At 41.6% G+C, this 23998-nt stretch overlaps 1 protein-coding gene across 1 annotated transcript in view; it reads left to right on the forward strand.

The window, feature by feature from the left end:
• Nucleotides 1–10747: 10747 nt before the first annotated feature.
• The window catches only part of LOC126988073 (uncharacterized), a gene marked incomplete at its 3' end in the record, with an annotated part of 74986 nt that continues 61735 nt past the window's right edge, over nt 10748–23998 (forward strand). Inside the window, 1 exon segment of the mRNA XM_050845881.1 lies at nt 10748–10980.

Genomic DNA, 23998 nt, shown 5'->3' on the forward strand with positions numbered 1-23998 from the left:
GACCGGCGGCTTACCGCCGGTAAGCCGGCGGTAAACCGGCGACCATATACGATTTTCGATTTCTCCGACCGGCGACTGCAGCAGGTCAGTCGGTAGACCGCCAGACCTACCGGCAGACCCTGCACACGACGAGCAAACACTTTCTTTGCATTTTCATATATTTATAATTACCTCATAAATAGCTTCATACCTAAGTTCATTCGTGTGTGCTCTTCTCTCTCTCTCTCTCTCTCTCTCTCTCTCTCTCTCTCTCTCTCTCTCTCTCTCTCTCTCTCTCTCTCTCTCTCTCTCTCTCTCTCTCTCTCTCTCTCTCTCTCTCTCTCTCTCTCTCCTTTCACCCATTCCTCTTCCTCCTTTCATTTCATCTCTTACCACACTCTCTCCTTCCTTCCTCACTCCTCCATCCTCCCTCTCTCTTCCTCACTCCTCCCACCTGTTCCTCCTTCCTTTCCCTTCTGTCTGTCTCTCTCTCTCTCTCTCTCCCTCTCTCTCTCTCTTCTCTTTCTCTCTCTCTCTCTCTCTCTCTCTCTCTCTCTCTCTCTCTCTCTCTCTCTCTCTCTCTCTCTCTCTCTCTCTCTATCTATCTATTTCTCTATCTCTCTATCTATCTATCTATCTATCTATCTATCTATCTATCTATCTATCTATCTATCTATCTATCTATCTATCTATCTATCTATCTATCTATCTATCTATCTATCTATCTATCTATATATATATATATATATATATATATATATATATATATATATATATATATATATATATATATTTTTTTTCTCTCACCCATTAATCTTCCTCCTTTATCGCATCTCCTCTCTCTTCATCCCTCGCTCCTCTGTTCCTCTTCGTTTCCTCCTTCCTCTCGCTAATCCCCAGGTCAGACACAGGTGTTCACTCGCGGTCGACCGCCGGTCTACCGGCGGTCTGCCGCCGGTCTGTGGGTGTCGGCAGCTGACCGCCGGTCGACCGGCGACATTTTTCCACACCGCCGGTCGACCGGGCGCATCGCCGATATCTTTGAAAATTTTAAAGTTGACCGGCGGTGGTCGGCTGCGTCTACGGTCCTCAGGGTCGACCGGCGGTCTGCCGCCGACAATCCCCGATCTTACAGCCGGTCGACCGGCGACCGGCTTATCGGGAGTCATCGGGGACGGTCGCGACCGGGACCGGGAATGTGTGAGAGCCCCTTAATACCCTGCTAGCCCTATTCCTCGCACTAATACATTGCTTCCTTAGTTTTAGGTCAGAGTTCACTAACACTCCCAAATCCCTTTCACACTCAGACCTGCCTATCGCTGTGGAGTCTAAACTATACCCGTGTAATGGGTTGCGTGTTCCTACACTAAGTACGCTACACTTGGTGAAGTTAAAATTCATCTGCCATTTCTCTGACCAAGCTGACAGTTTGTTGAGATCCTCCTGCAGTGCTCTAGCATCCTCCCCTGTCCTAATAGTGCGTCCTATTTTGGTGTCATCTGCAAATTTACCTATGTCCCTAGTTATCCCATTGTCTATGTCATTGATGTAGATAATGAATAGAAGCGGGCCTAAAACTGAACCTTGAGGAACCCCACTGGTAACATTACCCCATTCGGATTTTTTACCGTTAATGGTAACCCTCTGTTTCCTGTCGCTAATCCAATCAAATACCTTCCCTCTTATCCCATGAGCCCTAATTTTATTTAACAGTCTCTGGTGAGGTACCTTATCGAAGGCCTTGCTAAAATCAAGATAAACCACATCATAGCTCTCATCATTGTCAGCTGCCTCGTATACTCTATTGTAAAAGGATGTAAGATTAGTGAGGCACGACTTTCCTTTAGTAAACCCATGCTGTGAGTCGTGAATTAAACTATGTCTGTCTATATGGTCCCTAATACTATCAGCTATTATTGACTCAATCATTTTACCTATAACTGACGTCAAACTAATCGGCCTATAGTTCTCCATAGAAGATTTGTCTCCCTTCTTAAATATTGGAATAACGTGTGCCTGCCTCCATGAAACAGGCACCACCCCTGTGTCTAGTGACTTCCTAAATACTTCTGTTAACTGCCCACTTATTTCAGTTTCTCATTCCTTTATTACCCTGGGGAAAATTTCATCTGGCCCTGGCGCCTTAGTGACTTTAAGTCTATCTATCTGTCTAATCACGAGCTCCCTACTTATGTTGATGTCGGTTAATTCTTCTACCTCTTCTCCCCTGTAGATCTGTTCTCCCTGAGGTATATCATCTAATTTTTCTTTGGTAAATACAGTTAAGAAATATCTATTTAAAGCCTCGCTCATTTCCTCATCACTATACATCAGTGATTCTCCTGACTTAAGCGGCCCTATCTTATCCCTAACCTTGGTCTTATAAAGCTGAAAGAAGCCCTTTGGATTGGTCTTTGCTTCCCTGGCAATTCTAATCTCATAATTACGTTTTGCCATACGTGTGTTTTTCTTTACTGCTCTAGCTAAATCGTTGTAACTTTCCCTTAGGTGAGTTTCCCCCCTTTTAATTCTAACATATAATCCTCTTTTCCTTCCTATTTCAGTTTTTAGCCTGTCTGTCATCCATCTCGGGTAATTACCTGTTGACCTGACTTCCCTGTGAGGTATAAACTGTTTTTGTCCTAATTTAATCTTCCTGACCAGACTATTGTACTCACCCTCCAAGCTACTGACCTGACTAGTGACCTCACCAGAGATTACCGCCCCTCCCTGCTCTGGGTCCTGACCTACTTCTGATCTCACTCCCCTAAGCTTCTGCAGCTGCTTTCTTAACCCCTCATAGTCTGCCTTCCTGAAGTCAGGTATTAATGTGTTGTTACTGCTTACTCTATCCTCCCATTTAATATTAAATCTAATTTCCTTATGATCACTGTTACCTAATGAATCCCCAACCTCAATGTTGCTTATTATGTCCTCTCTATTAGTTAACAACAAATCCAAAATATTTTCTTCCCTCGTTGGTGTTCTAATTAACTGCTTAAGGAAACTATCCTGTATCACATCTAACAGATCCTGTGCCTCTTGGTCTCCGGATAAAGTATCCCACTCTTTGTTCCTATAATTGAAATCCCCAATTACACACACATTCCTATATCTTGACGCCCTACTAATTTCTTGTAAAAGGGGTTGGCTACTGTCCCTGGTAAGGTTGGGCGGTCTGTAAAGTACTCCGATGACAAGCTTCTCCTTCCTACCTATTGTTTCTACCCAGAGGGATTCTGTATTGCTATCTTCCTTGATTGAGTTGTTAATGACACACTTAAGATTGTCCCTGACGAAGAGTGCGACCCCACCCCCCTTCCTGCCTATTCGATCTTGGTGGAATAACTTATACCCTTCAATCTCTAATTCTGGGAGAAAGTGTCTGTCTGCAGTGTTTATCCATGACTCTGTGATAGCTATCATATCAAATTTCTCTACGCACGCCTTTCCCCTCAATAAATCTATCTTATTCCTAATACTTCTACTGTTTGTATAGTACACATTTAAACCTACCCCTTGCTTTACCCTGCAGCCGCTATTATTATTACTACATTTAGTGCTCCCACTTGGTATTGCCATCTTAGGCCCCCTCTTACTTATCCTAAAAAACCCTGCAGGGCCCCCAATCCACGTTCAAGGGCATCAGACAAGATCTGTACCCCCTCCCATGAAAGGTGAACCCCGTCCCTCTGGTATAGGTGGTTCTTACCAAAGAAACTGTCCCAGGCGTCGACAAATTTCCATCCATTGGCTTTGCAATAATCTGCCAAGCTGCAGTTTAATGCAATAGCCCTGGACATCCAAATGGCACCAACCCGCCGCCTTGGCAGAGCCCCACACACCACAGGAACCCCGCCTTTGGACGTAATTCTTCGAATGGCCTCAATGTAGCGACGCAGGAGCTTCTCACTACCTAACCTGCTGATGTCGTTCCCTCCCACGCTCAAGCAGACGATGGGTTTGACTCCCTCGCCTGACATGCACGACTCTACCCTGTCGCTGACATCCCTAATCCCCGCCCCAGGAAAACACACCCTGGTCCTACGTGTCCTATCTTTAGCACAGAAGGCCCTATCTAACAACCTGACCTGGCTATCCCCAACAACCAAAATGTTACCTCTGGACAGGGATTTGTCATCTGCCCTCCTCTCCTTCACTCCCTCCCTCAGCTCAGAGAGAGCCTGGAAGGAGTTGCGGCACGCCACACCCGCAGGATTGGTCCTCTTCAGCTTTAAGCAGTTGCCATGGCTCTTGACTACCTGCCAGCCCCCATCTTGTGACGGTGTACTATGTATGTCGCCTGTCTGAGGACCTGATGAACGAAGGACTCGATTTTCCTTCCTCATGGCCTCCACAGTCCTCTCCAACTCTTCAATTCTCTGCAAGAGAGAATTTACTTACTCAACTGTACCCCCACCGGCCCCGCCTCCTCCCCCTACTGCACCACTGTAACTCATCCCACCAGACATGGTCAACCCAGGTGAACTGACTCGATATTGTTTTCTGTTTTTCCTTTTTTAAGATTCCCAAATTGCTCTCATTTATTATTTTCCTGTCTTTATCTGACGCTATTTTTTTCATTCGTTCCTTCTTTATTTTCTTTTAATCATCCCTCCATCTTCACCTCTCTCTCTCTCTCTCTCTCTCTCTCTCTCTTTCACTCACACACACACACACTCACGAAGAAATTAAAAGTACAACATTGGGAGGTTACATGTCTTATATGTTATGTCATGCAAAAATTCAGATATATTATAAAGAAGAAAATATGGAATAGTGAAAAGGAAAATGTGAGATATTTACACAAAACTACTATACAATGTTATACTACTATAGAATATACAACTAGATGATAGACAATGATTATTGTTATTATTATTATTATTATTATTATTATTATTATTATATAAAATTATAATAATGATAATAATAATAATAATGTGGTGTTTGGTATTCAGGGATTCCGGGGATAAGATACGCAGCGCTGTAAAGTACTCCGATGACAAGCTTCTCCTTCCTACCTGTTGTTTCTACCCAGAGGGATTCTGTATTGCTATCTTCCTTGATTGAGTTGTTAATGACACACTTAAGATTGTCCCTGACGAAGAGTGCGACCCCACCCCCCTTCCTGCCTATTCGATCTTGGTGGAATAATTTATACCCTTCAATCTCTAATTCTGGGAGAAAGTGTCTGTCTGCAGTGTCTATCCATGACTCTGTGATAGCTATCATATCAAATTTCTCTACGCACGCCTTTCCCCTCAATAAATCTATCTTATTCCTAATACTTCTACTGTTTGTATAGTACACATTTAAACCTACCCCTTGCCTTACCCTGCAGCCGCTATTATTATTACTACATTTAGTGCTCCCACTTGGTATTGCCATCTTAGGCCCCCTCTTACTTATCCTATAAAACCCTGCAGGGCCCCCAATCCACGTTCAAGGGCATCAGACAAGATCTGTACCCCCTCCCATGAAAGGTGAACCCCGTCCCTCTGGAGTTTATTGTGGTAATACTAATATGTACACAGACACGGGACGCGAGAGAGTACAGGAGCGAGGTGTGTACGGCGTCGTGTCTGGAGGTGAACTGGCTGTCCTGACCATCCGGCCTGGGTGTGTCGGTCAGGTGAGGTCGCGCTAATCCCCACACCTGGTCTTGTTCCTCCGGGAGAACACGTAGCCGGCCTGGGTGTGTCGGTCAGGTGAGGTCGCGCTAATCTCCACACCTGGTGTAGGAGTCAGGTCAGCCATTGAATGTGTGTGTGTGTGTGTGTGTGTGTGTGTGTGTGTGTGTGTGTGTGTGTGTGTGTGTGCACCAAATTACTCCCCCTTCCCCCCCTTCAACGAAAGAAGGAAAAGCGGCCGGGTCACCGATAACACATGCACCGGACGACACGTCCAGTCCTCGTCACTGTCCCACCAGGACAGAACGGTGGGGGCGACGTAGGCAGCGGGGGGAGGGGGGGGGGGGGGGGCAGCGCCGGCCATAAGACGGGATCTAGGGGTTGATCCTCCCGTGGCACAGGTGGAGGAACCGGTGGCTGGTCGCTGGCAGGCCGTGGAGGAGGCGTAATAATAATAATAATAACAACAATAGCATGAAATTTCTTTTGAACTTAGTATCAAAATTCTTGCTGATTTAATCATATCATTATCAATATTTTCATATATTCTAATACCTTGTCATTGATATTTATAATAATATTGATATTAACATTTAATATTATGATTATTATTATTATTATTATTATTATTATTATTATTATTATTATTATTATTATTATTATTATTATTATTATTATTATTATTATTATTATTATTATTATTATTATTATTATTATTATTATTATTATTATTATTATTATTAGTGTTATTGTAATTATTATTATTATTATTATTATTATTATTATTATTATTATTATTATTATTATTACATATCAGTATTGTTATTGTAATTTTTATTAATATTATCTATTCTTATTCTTATTTCTGCTTATCTCTTTATTTCACATTATTTTGTTCCAATTTTTCCTTTTTGACTCTCTCTCTCTCTCTCTCTCTCTCTCTCTCTCTCTCTCTCTCTCTCTCTCTCTCTCTCTCTCTCTCTCTCGATAGATAAATAGACATATAGATATCCACTTCTCTTTCTTTCTTTTATTGTGTGTGTGTGTGTGTGTGTGTGTGTGTGTGTCGTGAGAAAACAGCTCCCTGGAGAGCTGAGCATCTCATTAGCCCAGCCCTGAGTAATCCCTAGGCCGATAAGAGATTAACCTCCTCGCTCGATACTCTCCTTCCTATGCGCGCAACAGACACAAGGAGGAAAGTGACCGCGGCGAGATTTAGGCCCTGTTCTGTCCACCCCGTGAGGATAATTAGGAACTCTGTCCTAGAACCAGTCCGGGCGACCTCAGTCGGTTCTACGCTTACCAAGTTGGCGGGACGCAAATGTAGAATCAAGTATGTGGCACTTCGATGGAGTTCCCTTCTCCCCTGCTCAAAGTGGGAGACGGTTTTGACATCTGAAAAACCTATTTTTTTGGAACCCGGAATGACAAGTGCACATTCCTTACTTTCCTCCCCTCCTTCCCCACAGAGGGTTCCTCCGGTCTCCGTCGAAGGGCCTTGAAAGAATGATGTAAGGCTTATTCACACTATACGTAAAGTGACCGGCATGGAACGTATACCGTTCCGGACCAACAAAATATTCTTCAATGGGAAACCCATTGTTGTGTTCACACTGCTACGGACCTGCACGTCTCCGGCGCGGACCGTCACCAGCACTTGCCGGTCGGGATTGTCGGCGAGAATATTTTGCAGGTCCGTGCCGGTACGGAACGGTCTGTAGCTGGTCAGTGTTGAATAGTGTGAACACGCTTACGTAACCGACTGGCACCTGCACAGCAGACAGGCGTGGGCTCGGGGAGCGTATAGCACCGCATTCATGCATTCATTCTCTCTCTCTCTCTCTCTCTCTCTCTCTCTCTCTCTGTTATGTCGCTGTTATTGCGGGGGGGAGGGGGCGGCCGCCCCCCCCTTAGGACCTAAATTGCGCCCTTTCAAAGATTCACTGAGATCTGGGGGGGGGCTATAATTCCGTTGAACACTACTACTAGCCTACTAATTATAATGACAATAATAGTAACAATACTACGTGGATCAATTGAAGAATCGCCCCCCCCAGATCGAGTTCCCAACTGAAGATTCGCCACACCAACTCTGCCCAACTGAAGAATCGTTCCTCAACTAGAAATATCGGAAATTAATGTATTATTTTAAGTTTATGCCATTTATTATGCATAATCTTATATTCTATATATCGCATTATTTATAACTAATAGTTTATTTTTTATTTTTTACGTCTTACGCCTATGGCGCCGGTAGGCTTGCTTAAGGGGCCTAGATGGTAGTCGGCCCCAGCCCGTATTGGCGCAGGCAAGTGTTTATAGTGGTGCCATCTTCTCTTGGCTCATGCTGCCCCCCGGAACTCGTTCTTGATTCACTTGGACGGTTTCCACTAGAGTCCGGGTTGATGGGTGGTCTTCAGGACAGCATGTGGGTAATTTTAAGCCACTCGGCGGTGACTGAAAAATCCGAGGTGGTAGCGTGGGGATTCGAACTCGCGTCGTCCATCACGCGATGAATATGGGCCCAGCACGCTACCACTGAGCCACCGCCTACCCAATTATTATGTACATGTATACTAATTGGGTGTGAGAATACACAGCATATGTGGAGCACTTTATTTTTTGCATTTTTCACATAGGGTATTGAGTGGAAATATGAATACTCAGATTTTCATAGGCATTGGTAAAAAATCGGTCGCGCCACATAAATTCCTGCAGATATGAGTAAAGGAAGTCTCGCCTGCAGCCCCTCATCGTCTAGAGGTGGGTCTTGTGTTTGTTCCAATATGTCTCAATTGTTTGAGTGTGAATCCCAGTTTGAGGATCAACAAAGTTTAGAGAATGGTTGACCGTCCTGTGCTCAAATCCTTGGCCCTGGATGTTGTGGTATGCCCTCCATTCATCAGAATGAATGATGGACTCTGGTTGCACCACTGTGTTGATGACAGGGAGAAGGGTAGCAGCATCTTTTGCGTCCACGATTTCCAAGTAGCCGACCGCTGGTGATGTGCTAGAGTCGACCATGCCAAACACCCACATAGAGGTGTGTGGTCCTCGACCCCGATGGTGCTTGGGCTTATGAGAAAAACAAGATTCATCCACTTCTACCACTGTCCCAGGACCGCCAAGCTTGATGGGGTTGGCCTGAAGGTATCTGCTGCACACTTCTCGAAAAAAAAAACTGTAACAGTCGACCACAGTTTTCTCTGAAACACCTGTTTGACGGGATGCTTGTTTTTCGCCAATGCGTTCACTCCATATGTACAATGCATGGATCTAGGTCTGAAGTGATAAATTGGAGTTATCAAAAAATGATCCAGTCCTTATCGCTGTTGTATATTTGTACTTAACACAGCCTTTCGTTTGGCATCTCCACGCATAACCATCCTTACACTTGGCATGTTTAGTCCAGTTCATCGCATTGTCACAATTGCCACACTTCATTTCTTACAAGTCGATGTTGTTTAAGCCAATTGATCACAGGCAAAGGATCCTCAGTCAGCAAAGGGAGCACGACAGACTTGAATGTGTCACGGGCCATGGCGAACTACAGACTGAATACATGAACCCAGTGGTGCTAAAACTGATCACAAGTTGTGTCAGGTTCGTCAAAAATGTTATGGTGAGGTTTTGATCCCCTGATGTCAGGTCTACCGGTGAGGTTTTGGCCACCCGCTGTAGTCCTGTCATCAACTGAAGAATTCCCCCCCCCCCCCAACTCTGCCTACCTGAAGAATCGCTCCACCAGAGTGGTCTGGGGGGCAATTGTTCAATTGATCCACTACTACTTTTAGTACTACTGCTACTACTACTACTGCTACTACTACTACTACTACTACTACTACTACTACTAAAATAAATAATAAACATACAAAACAAATAAAATAAATTGCGAACATTATCATATTTGTATTTGTAAAAAAAAAAAAAAAATGCGCGTCAAGCGGCGCCAGATGGATTTGGTGGATTCAAATGCCAGCCACGCAGCCAGCCAGTTGTCGCCTCGTGGGCACTGGGCAGCCTGGGCAGGTCACTGCCCACCTTTAATTGCAATGCTAGCAAATATTATGTGAATATTCAACAAGAAATAGGCATATATATATATATATATATATATATATATATATATATATATATATATATATATATATATATATATATATATATATATATATATATAATGATATGGTATGGTATGGCGCCCATCTTGTATATCAGCCGCCCCCCCCTTCACCTGGAGCTGGATCCGCCACTGGTGTCCTCATGTAGATTTAGCAACTCATGAAACTGATGTCTGGACAGCCTGAAATACTGATGGAACTTTTGTTCATCGTCCATCAGTTCTTTTTATAGTGTTGCATATATTCTCTTTCTGTTTTCCTTTTCTTTAATGATTTATGTTCCCAAAGTCTTTTGTTTTTCTTTTGGAAATTTTCATTTTCCTCTTCTTCCATAAGAAGTGCTGCCACTGCCAAGTCATTGGCACTAATATTCTCGAACATGGTTAGCAAAGCTGAGATGTGTCCAGGTTGGAGGACAGGATCGTACCGCTGAGAAAGAGACGGCCGGTGTGAGCACGGTGTTGCCGGTCCATGACGGTCCCGTGCAGGTTCGGGCCGTTTGCGTGCTGGTGTAGCGTGAAGACACATGCTGGTGCCGTTCAGTTACGGCCCCGTTCAGGTACGGTCACGCGCCGTAAACGTGCTGGTGTAGACTTAGGGTGTAGTGTGACTCGGCCTGTATGAGGCTTGCGTCACCTTCCTCTGCCTGTGCCAAGGGGGTGCAGCCTAGACACATTGTAGTTGGGCTATTTGCCGGTTTTCTCTAGGCTTTATCGCAAGAACGAGGATCCCTCTCTTATAATAGCTATTGTGCACTAGTCATAAAGGGTTCCCAAAAATTATAAGTAAAAGGATATCAAACGCTGAGGGGTCCAGATCGAGTGTGCGGCACGTATCTTATCTGTTTCTTTACTGATGCCAACAGGTGTCATATAATTTATTCATTTTTGGAAGCAACTTATCAGGCTTGCTTAGGCAAATATTTAAGCAACACTAGTTTTAATCAACTTGTTAATACTGGACGGTGTCTCTGCATGTCCTCTTCTTGTCATTCTCGCTGCTCCTATATAATTTAATTGCAAAAATAATCTTCCTCGTGGGCAACTCAACATACAAAAGCAATTGTTATCTTGATAAAAGAAAACACGCTATCAGATAGGTACTTTTGTCAGCTTATGAATTCTCAGTTTTGTACTGTCATCTAAGGAGTGAAGACGGTGTTTGTAGAGCAAAAGCATTCAGCTGAAGGAAACAAAACTCATCACCTGTGGTTGACAGTCGATATTAGAATAAAGCTAACTGCAAAGGTAAGCACTTGTGAGCTTGAACTGTATCATGTGTATGCTAGTTAGTGTGAGTGTGAATGCCTGTGAGGGTGATGAATTACCAGTCTAATGCAGCTATCTAAGGAATGGAGACGTTATTTATAAGGCGAAAACATTCAGCCGGAGGAAACATAAGTCATCGCCCGTGGATGACAGTTGATATAAAAACCAACAGGATATATATAACTTGTAAGCACTTGTGAGCCTAATATGTACTATGTGAATGCCATTTAGTGCTGCTAGTGTGTCAAGTCAATGCCTCTGAGGGTGAAATGGATTCTTTGTTCCGCGTGCTGCGGGAGAATTCAAACAATGCTTACTTCGTGGGTGTAAAATGATACTGTCATAATTATACTTCACATCCCTGACAACCAGTTTACCTTTTTATAATCATATGAATCATTCAAGTACGAAAACACATACTTCCCATGCAGAGAGAGAGAGAGAGAGAGAGAGAGAGAGAGAGAGAGAGAGGGCTGTATACTAAACACCTAGCCTCTAATGACCTAATCCGATAATGGTGACATATAGATGTGGCAGAGCGGTGGGGCTGGGCTGACCGGTAGCGACCAGCGCCCCATTGTGCTCTTTCAGATGGTAGTTCTATTACTACCGGACGATAAAGCCCGAGTCACACATTCACGACAATGACTCCCGGCGCTCTCCCGACTCAGACCACGCCTCCCACCGTCGGGCAGCACGCCGACAGTTTTGGACATTTTCAAAACAATCGGGGCCCTCCCCGATATCTGTCACCCGTCGCGAATAAGCTACGGCCGTCGGATGTCCATCTCAACGACGTCATAACAACGTCGTTTCGACATCGGCTATGGTCGGCACTCAAGGGTATGGACTTACGACGGTCGTTACGTACGTCTGGCAGCGCGACATTCCAAAACTGGCAGCGCGTGGTCTGATGTCGGGAGGGCGCCGGGAGTCATTGTCGTGAATGTGTGACTGGGGCTGCATGGAGGCGGGGCATGAGACAGAAACTGAGTGGGTAAGTGGTGGAGGGAGGAAGACCCAGAACTCCAGGTTGATTCGTTGCTCTGTGCTCATCGCTTGACGAGCTACGCTTGAAAACGTTTTAACAAGAGGACGTGAAAAAGACTACAATGGCAGCAGAGATTGTTGTATTGTTGTAAAGATTTACCCCTCAGAAGGGGAACGGGCCTTTGTCGGATGTGACGGCTCGTCGCTGTGATGGTAGGTTGAACCCGCCGGCTGGCGTGCCGGCGGGCCCCCGCATGCTGGCGTGCGAGCGAGCAACTCAATTTACTCAACAGTCAATAGGTGGCCCAGAGGCCGGGAGAGTTGCTCGCTCGACGAGTGCTGGCGTTCCCCTGGGCAGCAGAGATTCGTTCGTTCGTTAAAGATTTACTCCTCAGAGGGGGGGGGGGGGATATTGCTCCCTCTTGCACGAGCGAGCACGGGCCTTTGCCAAAGCGGCCCGCAGCAAGGAGCCGACAGACTGACTCTATCGGCGATCGAAATCTAGCCGACCAAGTCGGTCTGTCGACGAGGACTGGCGTGTCTCTGCCTCAGAGGGTGGGTGGGTTGGGTGGGGGTGGGGGAGATTGCTCCTTCTAGGAGCTGAAATCGCAGTTATATACTCCCAAGATATTGCGTCACATTGTGCAATAACCCGCTAATCCCTCCTCCTCTCACAGCTCATACAGCACACGCGGTCCGGGTATTTTTTTTGACACACCTCGTGTGTGTGTGTGTGTGTATATATATATATATATATATATATATATATATATATATATATATATATATATATATATATATATATATATATATAGATATATAGATATATAGAGAGATAGATAGAGAGATAGATAGAGAGAGAGAGAGAGAGAGAGAGAGAGAGAGAGAGAGAGAGATGTGTGTGTGTGTATATATATATATATATATATATATATATATATATATATATATATATATATATATATATATATATATATATATATATATATATATATATACACTAGTGGGCACCCGTGCAAATTGCACGGAATTGCACGGATTCTGCTCCGCGCGTCGTGATTGGCTTTGTAGCGAAGGCCGCTACAATACTCCCCCCTCGGCAAAAACGTCCCTCTCGCCCGAAATTGGAGAATATATTACCGTTTTCACGTTAAGGGGCTATATCGCTTAACAAACATAAACTGAAAAAGCTTCGGCCAAATCCGCGGCAATAGGCCAAAATTTGGTGTTGCTACGATGGGTTTAAGTGCCTAAAAAAAAATTAATAAACTTCGGCTAAATCCGAGCCAATAGGTCAAAATTTGATGTTACTACGAAGGGTTTAAGGGCCTCATATTTCACTTACAAGCCATCAGCCCTTGGCGTTTTAATATTTTATATATATATATATATATATATATATATATATATATATATATATATATATATATATATATATATATATATATATATATATATATATATGTATATATATATATATATATATATAATATATATATATATATATATATATATATATATATATATATATATATATATATATATATATATATATATATATATGTAATATATATCATAGCTGGGCGTTATCGCGATAAGTTATCGCGATACTTTATCGCTGATAACAAAATCGAATTATCGGCCATCCGCTACTTATTTAAATATATCGGTATCTTCGTTACTTTTGTAACCAAACTAGCGATAATCGCTACTTTTTTCCGCCTCTCAGAAGAAAAAACGTTGTCTCCTCCCTACTGCGCATGCGTGGCCGGGCGCCCGGTGTTGTTTAAAAAAACTTCGGGGTATGAAATATCTTCGGTGAAGAGATTTCATACTTAGATCATCAACATTAAAACACTAGATAAGTTTTTTCTGTTAGACTCAAAAATCAATATATCAAAGAGAAAATCATTTAACTTAGCCCAAAAAATTATTATTCACTGCCTCAAATTTGATATTCCATATTCGCTTGTGAGCATGCCATGGTATTGAAGGCACCCGGTATTGTGTTATTTGGTGTCCCATCGTCAAAAGCTGGCTTTTTTGTTTACAAACACTGGACTCTCGTGAACTATGCATGTTCAGACCAGTAAGCGTAGCCCTGCACAGTCTCACAAAGCTTTTTAACACATTAAGTAGTTGCTGGAAGGGTGAATCAGAAATACAGTACCACCATCCTCGCTGTTTCTAAAACGACACTCTGTACATATAAATACAACTCGTACAGAGTGTTGTTCTAGAAACAGTGGGGATAGTGGTAGTGGTACTGTATGTCTGATTCAGCCTTCCAGCAACTCTTAATTACGGTTAAAAAGCTTTGTGAGACTGTACAGGTCTACGCTTGCTGGTCTGAGCATGTGCAGTTCACGAGAGACCAGTGTTTGTAAACAAAAGCGCCAGCTTTTGACGGTGGGGACGCAAAATAACACAACACCGGTTCAGGCGTTTCTATTATTACCGTCCATATGTACGTATCAACGTGTGGTTTTCAGGTTTTGTAAGTTTTGTAAAATACAGATAATGAAAATTTGAATTCATTTATGTTTTTTTTTATTTGAAATATCAATATAGTATCGTTTTCGCCTATCGGACCTATCGCTAACTAGTATCGGAATTGTGAATTAGTATCGGGTATCGGTTATCGTCTATATTTGTGTTTCCAGTTAACGAATATCGGTTATCACCGATAAGGTTTTCCATTATCAGTTATCGGGTATCGGGAATAAGGTTTTCTGTTATCATGCCCAGCTAAGATAAATATATATATACATATATATATATATATATATATATATATATATATATATATAATATATATATATATATATATATATATATATATATATATATATATATAGATATCTAAATAGATATATATCTATATATATCTATATATATATATATATATATATATCAGTGGTGGGCACCGATCACTTTTTTGCTGCTCCGATCCCAGATCATCCGATCAGTTTGGGCAACTGAACCGATTCCGATCATCTGATCATTTTTGAAGTAATGCTGTTCTGATCACCATTCCGATCATCCGATCATTAAAACTTATAATAATTACTATTTTTTAAAAAATAATAATTACATGAAACCCCTATTTTAGGCGTTCCTTAAGCAATAATTTGAAATAAGTGATAACTTAATTATATGCTTATAAATATCTTTATTTTTCCTCTTTTTTTTGGTATACAGGACATGGTAAAGAAAAAATGTTATCTTAACTTCTTATTTTAGGCATTTATTTAAGTCTACTCTTTTTATTCAATTTCTGAAAGTTTGAAAAAGGAATCGCTATTTTAACTTTTGTTTGAAGTTGATCTAGATTTTTGACAAACATTTTTCAACTTTTTAATATTTTATCATCGATATCTAGGAAATATTTTTTACTATTCTATAATAAACGAGCGATAGTGATCATTAATCTGCTATCCATCCTGATTAAATAGCTTTCTGAGTAAAAGATATTGGTCCATAAATAAATTAGTTACAAGAAGAACATAAGCAATAAGGTTTTGATTTTAAGTGAGCCGGTGTTGTGTCAACTGCCATCCACGTATCCTAAGACATCCCATCCTGATCTGCGCATGCGTGGAACCCGATGTTTACAAACATCGGGTAGGCGGTGGCGTAGGTGGTAGCGTACTGGGCCCACATTCACCGCGTGATGGACGACGCGGGTTCGAATCCCCACGCTACCACTCGGATTTTTCAGTCACCGCCGAGTGGCTTAAAACTACCCACATGCTGTCCTGAAGACCACCCATCAACCCGGACTCTAGAGGAAGCCGTTCAAGCGAATCAAGAACGAGTTCCGGGGGGCAGCATGAGCCAATGCAAGATGGCGCCACTATAAACACTCGCCTGCGCCAGAACGGGCTGGGCCGACCATCAGGCCCCACCTGGAAGAAGCCTTGGGCCGACCATCAGGCCCCACCGGGAAGATGCCTACCGGCGCAATAGGCAATCAACGTAAAAAAAAAAAAAAAAAAAAAAAAAAAAAAACAGTGTTGATATCGTAGTTTGTCCAGGCAAGATGGCGGCAAGACAGCATGGCAGCTTTTATGGGGAAATGGCCAAATAAAAAAATGACATGGACCCCATAATTCAGATAGCCTGCCATTAAATGGACAGAATCTGAGAAACATGACCATCAATCAGAAGAGTGTAGGTTGTCTCATTTATCACATTTACTGACATACAAGGGGTGTAGGTTATCTCATTTATCACATTTACTGACATACAAGGGGTGTAGGTTATCTCATGTATCACATTTACCGACATAGAAGGGGTGTAGGTTATCTCATTTATCACATATACTGACATACAAGGGGTGTAGGTTATCTAATTTATCACATTTACCAACATAGAAGGGGTGTAGGTTATCTCATTTATCACATTTACCGGCATACAAGGGGTGTAGGTTATCTCATTTATCACATTTACTGACATACAAGGGGTGTAGGTTATCTCATTTATCACATTTACCGACATACAAGGGGTGTAGGTTATCTCATTTATCACATTTACTGACATACAAGGGGTGTAGGTTATCTCATTTATCACATTTACCAACATAGAAGGGGTGTAGGTTATCTCATTTATCACATTTACTGACATACAAGGGGTGTAGGTTATCTCATGTATCACATTTACCGACATACAAGGGGTGCAGGTTATCTCATTTATCACATTTACCGACATACAAGGGGTGTAGGTTATCTCATTTATCACATTTACCGACATACAAGGGGTGTAGGTTATCTCATGTATCACATTTACCGACATACAAGGGGGGTAGGTTATCTCATTTATTACATTTACCAACATAGAAGGGGTGTAGGTTATCTCATGTATCACATTTACCGACATACAAGGGGTGCAGGTTATCTCATTTATCACATTTACCGACATACAAGGGGAGCAGGTTATCTCATTTATCACATTTACCGACATACAAGGGGTGCAGGTTATCTCATTTATCACATTTACCGACATACAAGGGGAGCAGGTTATCTCATTTATCACATTTACCGACATACAAGGGAAGCAGGTTATCTCATTTATCACATTTACCGACATACCTCATTTACCTCATTTACTGACATACAAAGGGTGCAGGAAGAAACTTTAAAATTTCAAGCAATTTTCAAATTCAAAACATACGTCAACATTTACTTTTAAAAATATTAAAAAACAAACTCAGGTGGAACATATCGCGATAGGCAGTCGACAAGGACACGGTACTGTGTCGCAATTCATCCACTCTTTGTTTTTAAATAAATCCCGCGCATGCGTAGATACGATGGGATGTCTTAGGATACGTAGATGGCAGATGACACCACACCGGGTACGACACGAAGCAATGGGTTTAAGTTGGATAAGTTCAGGTTCAACAAAGACATAGGCAAGAATTGGTGTACCAACAGTGGTGCATGAGTAGAACAGACGTAGAAGTCATGCTGTGAGCGCCAACACGATAGATACATTCGAGAAGAGGTTAGATAAGTTCTTGGATGGGAGGGGTATTGGGCGTTAGTTTGGTGCTGTGGTCTGGGCGGCATGTTGCGCTGTCTCGCAAGACATCCTTCCTCCTCCTCCTCTTGTTGCTGGGGGAGCCCGACGGGTGGGTGGGGGGGTGTCGAGGAAGGCAAAGCCCTCCCCCCGGTTAAGAAGGTGAGGGAGTCGAGGCGGGGCGAAGCCCCCCATTTTTGCTTAGGTCTTGTTGGTTTACCGGAAAGGAACTGCCGCCTGCCATTAGAGGGTGGTAACACTGCAGCAGAAAATGCATAACTGACATCTTGGGCAGGCCACTCGGGTACTGGAGTGAGCGGAAGCCCACTACTGCAGCCCACACCACACTGTCATGGCGTCGCGTAACAAGTCCCGCCAAGCAAATAAAGCGACTTTGCGCCTGCGCGTCTCGTTCACGATACCTTACCAAGATTAAATAGATTAACGATCAATAATTATCGCTTAATTTTATAAATAAAGACGCTTATTGAAGTAACTATATAGCAACGTGTATAAAAATAATTGTAAGAAGTCCGCAGTCACTTGTTGCCATGACAACGTTGACCACTTTCTTTTCTGTGATCGGTGATCGGAAGTTAGTTTGTGAAGTTCCGATCTCCACAGTCCGATTACCTTATACAAAGATGTATTCCGATCGCCAATTGCTGTTCCGATCAGATCGGAAGATCGGACGATCGGACTGATGATCAGAAGTGCCCAGCTCTGATATATATATATATATATATATATATATATATATATATATATATATATATATATATATATATATATATATATATATATATATATATATATATATATATATATATATATATATATATATATATATATATATATATATATATATATATATATATATATATATATATATATATATATATATATATATATATATATATATATATATATATATATATATATATATATATATATATATATATATATATATATATATATATATATATATATATATATATATATATATATATATATATATATATATATATATATATATATATATATATATATATATATATATATATATATATATATTCCTCCTACTCATCCCCCCTCTGACTTCTTTATGCCTGTTATTAGATTCTTCCAAATGATGTTTTCTATGCCCTCTCTGGCCTCAACTCTCAGAAGGCTTATGGACCTGATGGAGTGCCTCCTATTGTCGTTAAAAACTGTGCTTCTGTGCTGACACCCTGACTGGTCAAACTCTTTCGTCTCTACCTATCAACATCTTTCTGCTGGAAGTATGCCTTTGTACAGCCTGTACCTAAGAAGGGTGACCGTTCCAATCCCTCAAACTACCGCCCTATAGCTTTACTTTCCTGTCTATCTAAAGCTTTTGAATCAATCCTTAACCGGAAGATTCAAAAGCACCTTTCCACTTCTAACCTTCTATCTGATCGCCAGTATGGATTCCACAAGGGGCGTTCTACTGGCGAACTTCTTGCTCTCTTAACTGACTCTTGGTTATCCTCTCTTAGCCGTTTCGGTGAAACTTTCTCTGTTGAAATAAACATATCGAAAGCCTTCGATAGAGTCTGGCACCAGTCTTTGCTTTCTAAACTGCCCTCTTTCGGATTATATCCCTCTCTCTGTTCCTTTATCTCCAGTTTCCTTTCCGACCGTTCTATCTCTGCGGTGGTAGACGGTCACTGCTCTTCCCCTAAACCTATCAACAGTGGCGTTCCACAGGGCTCTGTCCTATCACCCACTCTCTTCCTGTTATTCATCATTGATCTTTCCATAACAAACTGTCCTGTTCACTCATACGCCGACGACTCCACTCTGCATTATTCAACTTCTTTTAATAGAAGACCATCATATCAGGAAAAACACGACTCCAGACTGGAGGCTGCAGAACGCTTAACCTCAGACCTTGCTATCATTTTCGATTGGGGCATAAGGAACCTTGTGTCCTTCAATGCCTCAAAAACTCAATTTCTCCACCTATCAACTCGACACAATCTTCCAAACACATATCCCCTATTCTTCGACAACACTCAGCTGTCACCTTCCTCAACACTAAACATCCTTGGTCTATCCTTAACTCAAAATCTCAACTGGAAACTTCATATCTCCTCTCTTGCTAAATCAGCTTCCTCGAGGTTGGGCGTTCTGTATCGTCTCCGCCAGTTCTTCTCCCCCGCGCAGTTGCTATCCATATACAGGGGCCTTGTCTGCCCTCGTTTGGAGTATGAATCTCACGTGTGGGGGGGCTCCACTCACACAGCTCTTCTGGACAGAGTGGAGTCTAAAGCTCTTCGTCTCATCAGCTCTACTCCTCCTACTGATAGCCTTCTACCTCTTAAATTCCGCCGCGATGTTGCCTCTCTTTCTATCTTCTATCGATATTTCCACGCTGAATGCTCTTCTGAACTTGCTAACTGCATGCCTCCCCCCCTCCCGCGGCCCCACTGCACTCGACTTTCTACTCATGCTCATCCCTATACTGTCCAAACCTCTTTATGTAAGAGTTAACCAGCATCTTCACTCTTTCATCCTCACGCTGGTAAACTCTGGAGACAATCTTCCTTCATCTGTATTTCCTCCTGCCTACGACTTGAACTCTTTCAAGAGGAGGGTATCAGGACATCTCCTCTCGTATTTGACCATTACTTTCGGCCACCTCTTTTGTTTCCTTTGTGAGGATTGCCCAGTAGGTGGCGAGCTTTATCTCTCTAAGCCAAAACACAATCACCTTTTGTGTGCAAAACTTGAGACTGTCTCCTTTGCTGTAAAAAAATTATGATATATATATATCAATGGTAATATATATATCTGACCGCGTGAATTAAGCATGTCGGTTAGTGTATACATAGTAGGGTATATATATATATATATAAAAAACCATAAAATGTCTCAGGTTTTTGAGTTTGATGAATGATTTATTAAAAGTCAGATACAGTCTTTACCCTCGCGATCCAGTAAGTTGCCAGATACCAAGCATTTGAGAATAATTGAGCTTGACCTTGGCCTCGAGGGATTAACCAGACACTAGTGATTCTCAGTTGACTGGAACTAAACAGATTAGTGACCGAGGAAAATAATAGCAACATTCATCGTTGCTCAAAATGTGGAGTGATGGAGTGCGAAGTACCTGAGAATAAGTGGATGATGTATCTAAGCATATCTATTATTGTGTTTCTCTCAAGAAGCACCAGGTTCCCTGTCAGGATTGCGAGAGAGATTTGTTCTGCAGCCTTTATTGTGAGTTTTTACTCTGATTATACCAGTCCAATAACGTCAAGTGGAATCAATAATTCAGATGGACTAGAAATCATTTGAAGAGATCTAGTAAGCCTGAAAGGTGGGAGTTTATTTGGAGGCAGTAACCTAACAGGAATAAGTTTACCCTCTGTAATATTAAGCTAGTATTTAGCATTAGAACAGCGATACACATACTTGACGAAATGCGACACCGGTTCAGAGAGCTGGATGCCATTTACTATAGAACTCCTTTAAATATCATCATGTGGGAATCGGTGCAGATTTTTGGAAGTCAAGATTTATTATAAGATGATTCAGGGGTTGAAAAAGCTGTGCCATTCCCGATGTGAAACGGGATAATATGCCGGGTTTAAACATTGAAAGGATCCAGGTGCGAAGGGGTGCGTTGAGAGAAAACATGTGAGATCGAGGATGTGGTAGAAACTTGTGGATGAAGGAAACTACTGGCGATTTATATTGTGGTTTAGTGGACATTGGTAGGTACTGTGTATGTGGTGAAAGCCAGGAAGGACACAGTTCAATGGAATTGCAGAATAAAGACTACAGAAGGCCGACGATACTGCCAGATGAAACTAACCCTCCACCAAAGACACAGATGGTAGCCATATAAACCCTTGCATATCATGCATGAAATATATATATGCTTAGCTCCCTGGTACATACCTTCATATATATTTTAGTAGTTGGAGATGCGGGGACTCGTATATATATATATATATTTGCTGGTGGTCAGACTATATATCCGTTGTGCAAAACAAACCTTTGCCGGTAAGCTATATATGGGCCTGTTTGTTTAGAGGATATTGGAAACCCACTACAGGCATAGTGGGACAGTCACCGGTCGATTTATAGCCTGTCTTCCTTGCATACCTGGCGCTGCATTGACACTTATACCTCTGCCCTCGTAGCATCATTCTCCACGAGGAAGGTAATGAAAAAAACGACTCCAGCCATGTTATTTTGCTTTCACCACCACGCCTCTTGGACGTTTAGGATTGTGCGTGACGCTAATGTTTTTAGGAGATGGTTTACAGCAGTGCTGCTAGACAGCTGCCGTAGCAGGGCGTCGTAATAGAAGAAGATTTGTGGTAGGGTAGGCGGGAAGATGATAGTTACTGAACCTACTGGGGTCGGTCTACAAAGGGGTAGATCGTAAGGTAAAGGAATAGCCGAAGTAGTGGTAGACTTTGGGCTGGAGAAATATATAGAAAGTTTGTAGTAATATCACAAGGGTATAGTGTTACCAACAACAGGTTTTTGTTGAGCTAGAACAAACAAATGATGGAGACCAAAATATGGGTAGCTATATAAAAGGTTATATATATATATATATATATATATATATATCATATATATATATGATATATATATATATAATCCTCGCCCACCCCCCATCCCTCCAGCCAAAGCTGGCAGGAATCCCTCAAACTACCGAACCTAGCTTTAAAAACTGTCTATTTATTGAATAGACAGATCTGCCCTTACCTACGTTTTGCATAATGATGTATAGATGAAAGAATTATTATAACACAGGAGTGTGTGGTGCAGTCCCTGAGGCGTGTACGAACTAACAAGGCCACGGGGCCTGACGGGGTGCCAGCCAAAGCACTCAAATACTGTGCTGAACAACTTGCACCAGTGCTACAGACACTTTCCCAGGACTCCATAGACCAAGGGGTGGTGCCGTATAATTGGAAAGAGTCAGAAATAAAGCCCATTGCAAAAATCTCCTTCCCTAAAGTGCTTGATGACTTTAGACCTGTAGTCCTAACTTCAAATATAATGAAAAGCCTGGAAAATATACTGAAAGCATATTTGTGTGACAGTGTAGAAACAATTCGAGACCCACTGCAGTTTGCATACTGTAAGAATAGGAGTGTCCAGGATGCAAGTCTGACTCTGTTAAATGATGTTAGCAAACACATAGACAAACCAAATTCTCAAGCCAGAATACTGTATATAGACTTCAGCTCTGCCTTCAATACAATCCAACCCCACATTTTGTTGAATAAATTGCTTGGGATGGATGTGAACTGTTATATATTGTAGTGGATTTTCAGCTTCTTAACTCAGAGACCACAGTCCACTACGCTAGGTCATGTTAAATCCAGCGTAATTGTCACCAACACGGGGGCCCCCCAGGGGTGTGTTATGTACCCCGTCTTGTTCAGTCTTTACACAGATGACTGTAGGAGCCGGTACAATCAGTGCACCTTAATAAAATACGCTGATGACACAGTAATAATTGGAAAAATCAGCAATGATGATTCTAGAGGCTATTTAGCACAGGTTAATGATTTTATTGAATGGGGAAAAAATAATTTTTTAGAACTAAATGTTAAGAAGACAAGAGATGATAATTGATTTTAGGAAAAAAAAATCAAAACACACCGGACCCCATTATAATTGAGGATGAAAATATAGAGAGAGTTAGCCGGTACAAATACCTGGGCTATATGATAGACAATCAACTAAATGGAAGTTGTAATACTGACTTGGTAACTAAAAAATGTAACCAAAGACTCCACTTTTTACGAATTTTAAACAATGTGCATATAGATAAAAGAATACTTAGTCTCTTTTATAAGTCAACCATTGAGTCTATAATAAACTTTTCAATCACTGCCTGGTATGGAAAGGTAACATGTAAAGATAAAAACAAGCTAGGAAGAATTGTTAAGAAGGCAAAGAAAGTAGGTGCAGAAACCAAAGCAATAGACAGACTCTATCAGGAAGGTGTGACGAAGCAGGTAGAGAAGATAATGAAAGATGCAGGCCATCCCCTGCACAGTCAGTATGTATCCTCAAGGTCAGGAAGAAGACTAAGTGTGCCCACCCAACGCACAGACAGGTATAGAAAATCATTTGTTCCTAAAAGTATCTCCCTTTTTAACCACTTACGAACATAATCTTGAATCAACGTTCTGTGATTAACTATGATCTAGTCTATTAAGTTTACTGTCTTATTCATATTTTTATCCATGGAGCTCCTAGCCATAAAGAATTTCGTGTTGTATGCAACAGTGTTTTTGTATGACAATATGACAAAATAAATATCTTATCTTATCTTATATATATATATATATATATATATATATATATATATATATATATATATATATATATATATATATATATATATATATATATATATATATATATATATATATTTATTAGTATTGATCAGTGTGTTTCACACATGATGCTTGGTGATTTTTTC

This window comes from Eriocheir sinensis, chromosome 67 (assembly GCF_024679095.1).
Source record: "Eriocheir sinensis breed Jianghai 21 chromosome 67, ASM2467909v1, whole genome shotgun sequence".
NCBI classification, from domain to species: Eukaryota; Metazoa; Arthropoda; class Malacostraca; order Decapoda; family Varunidae; genus Eriocheir; species Eriocheir sinensis.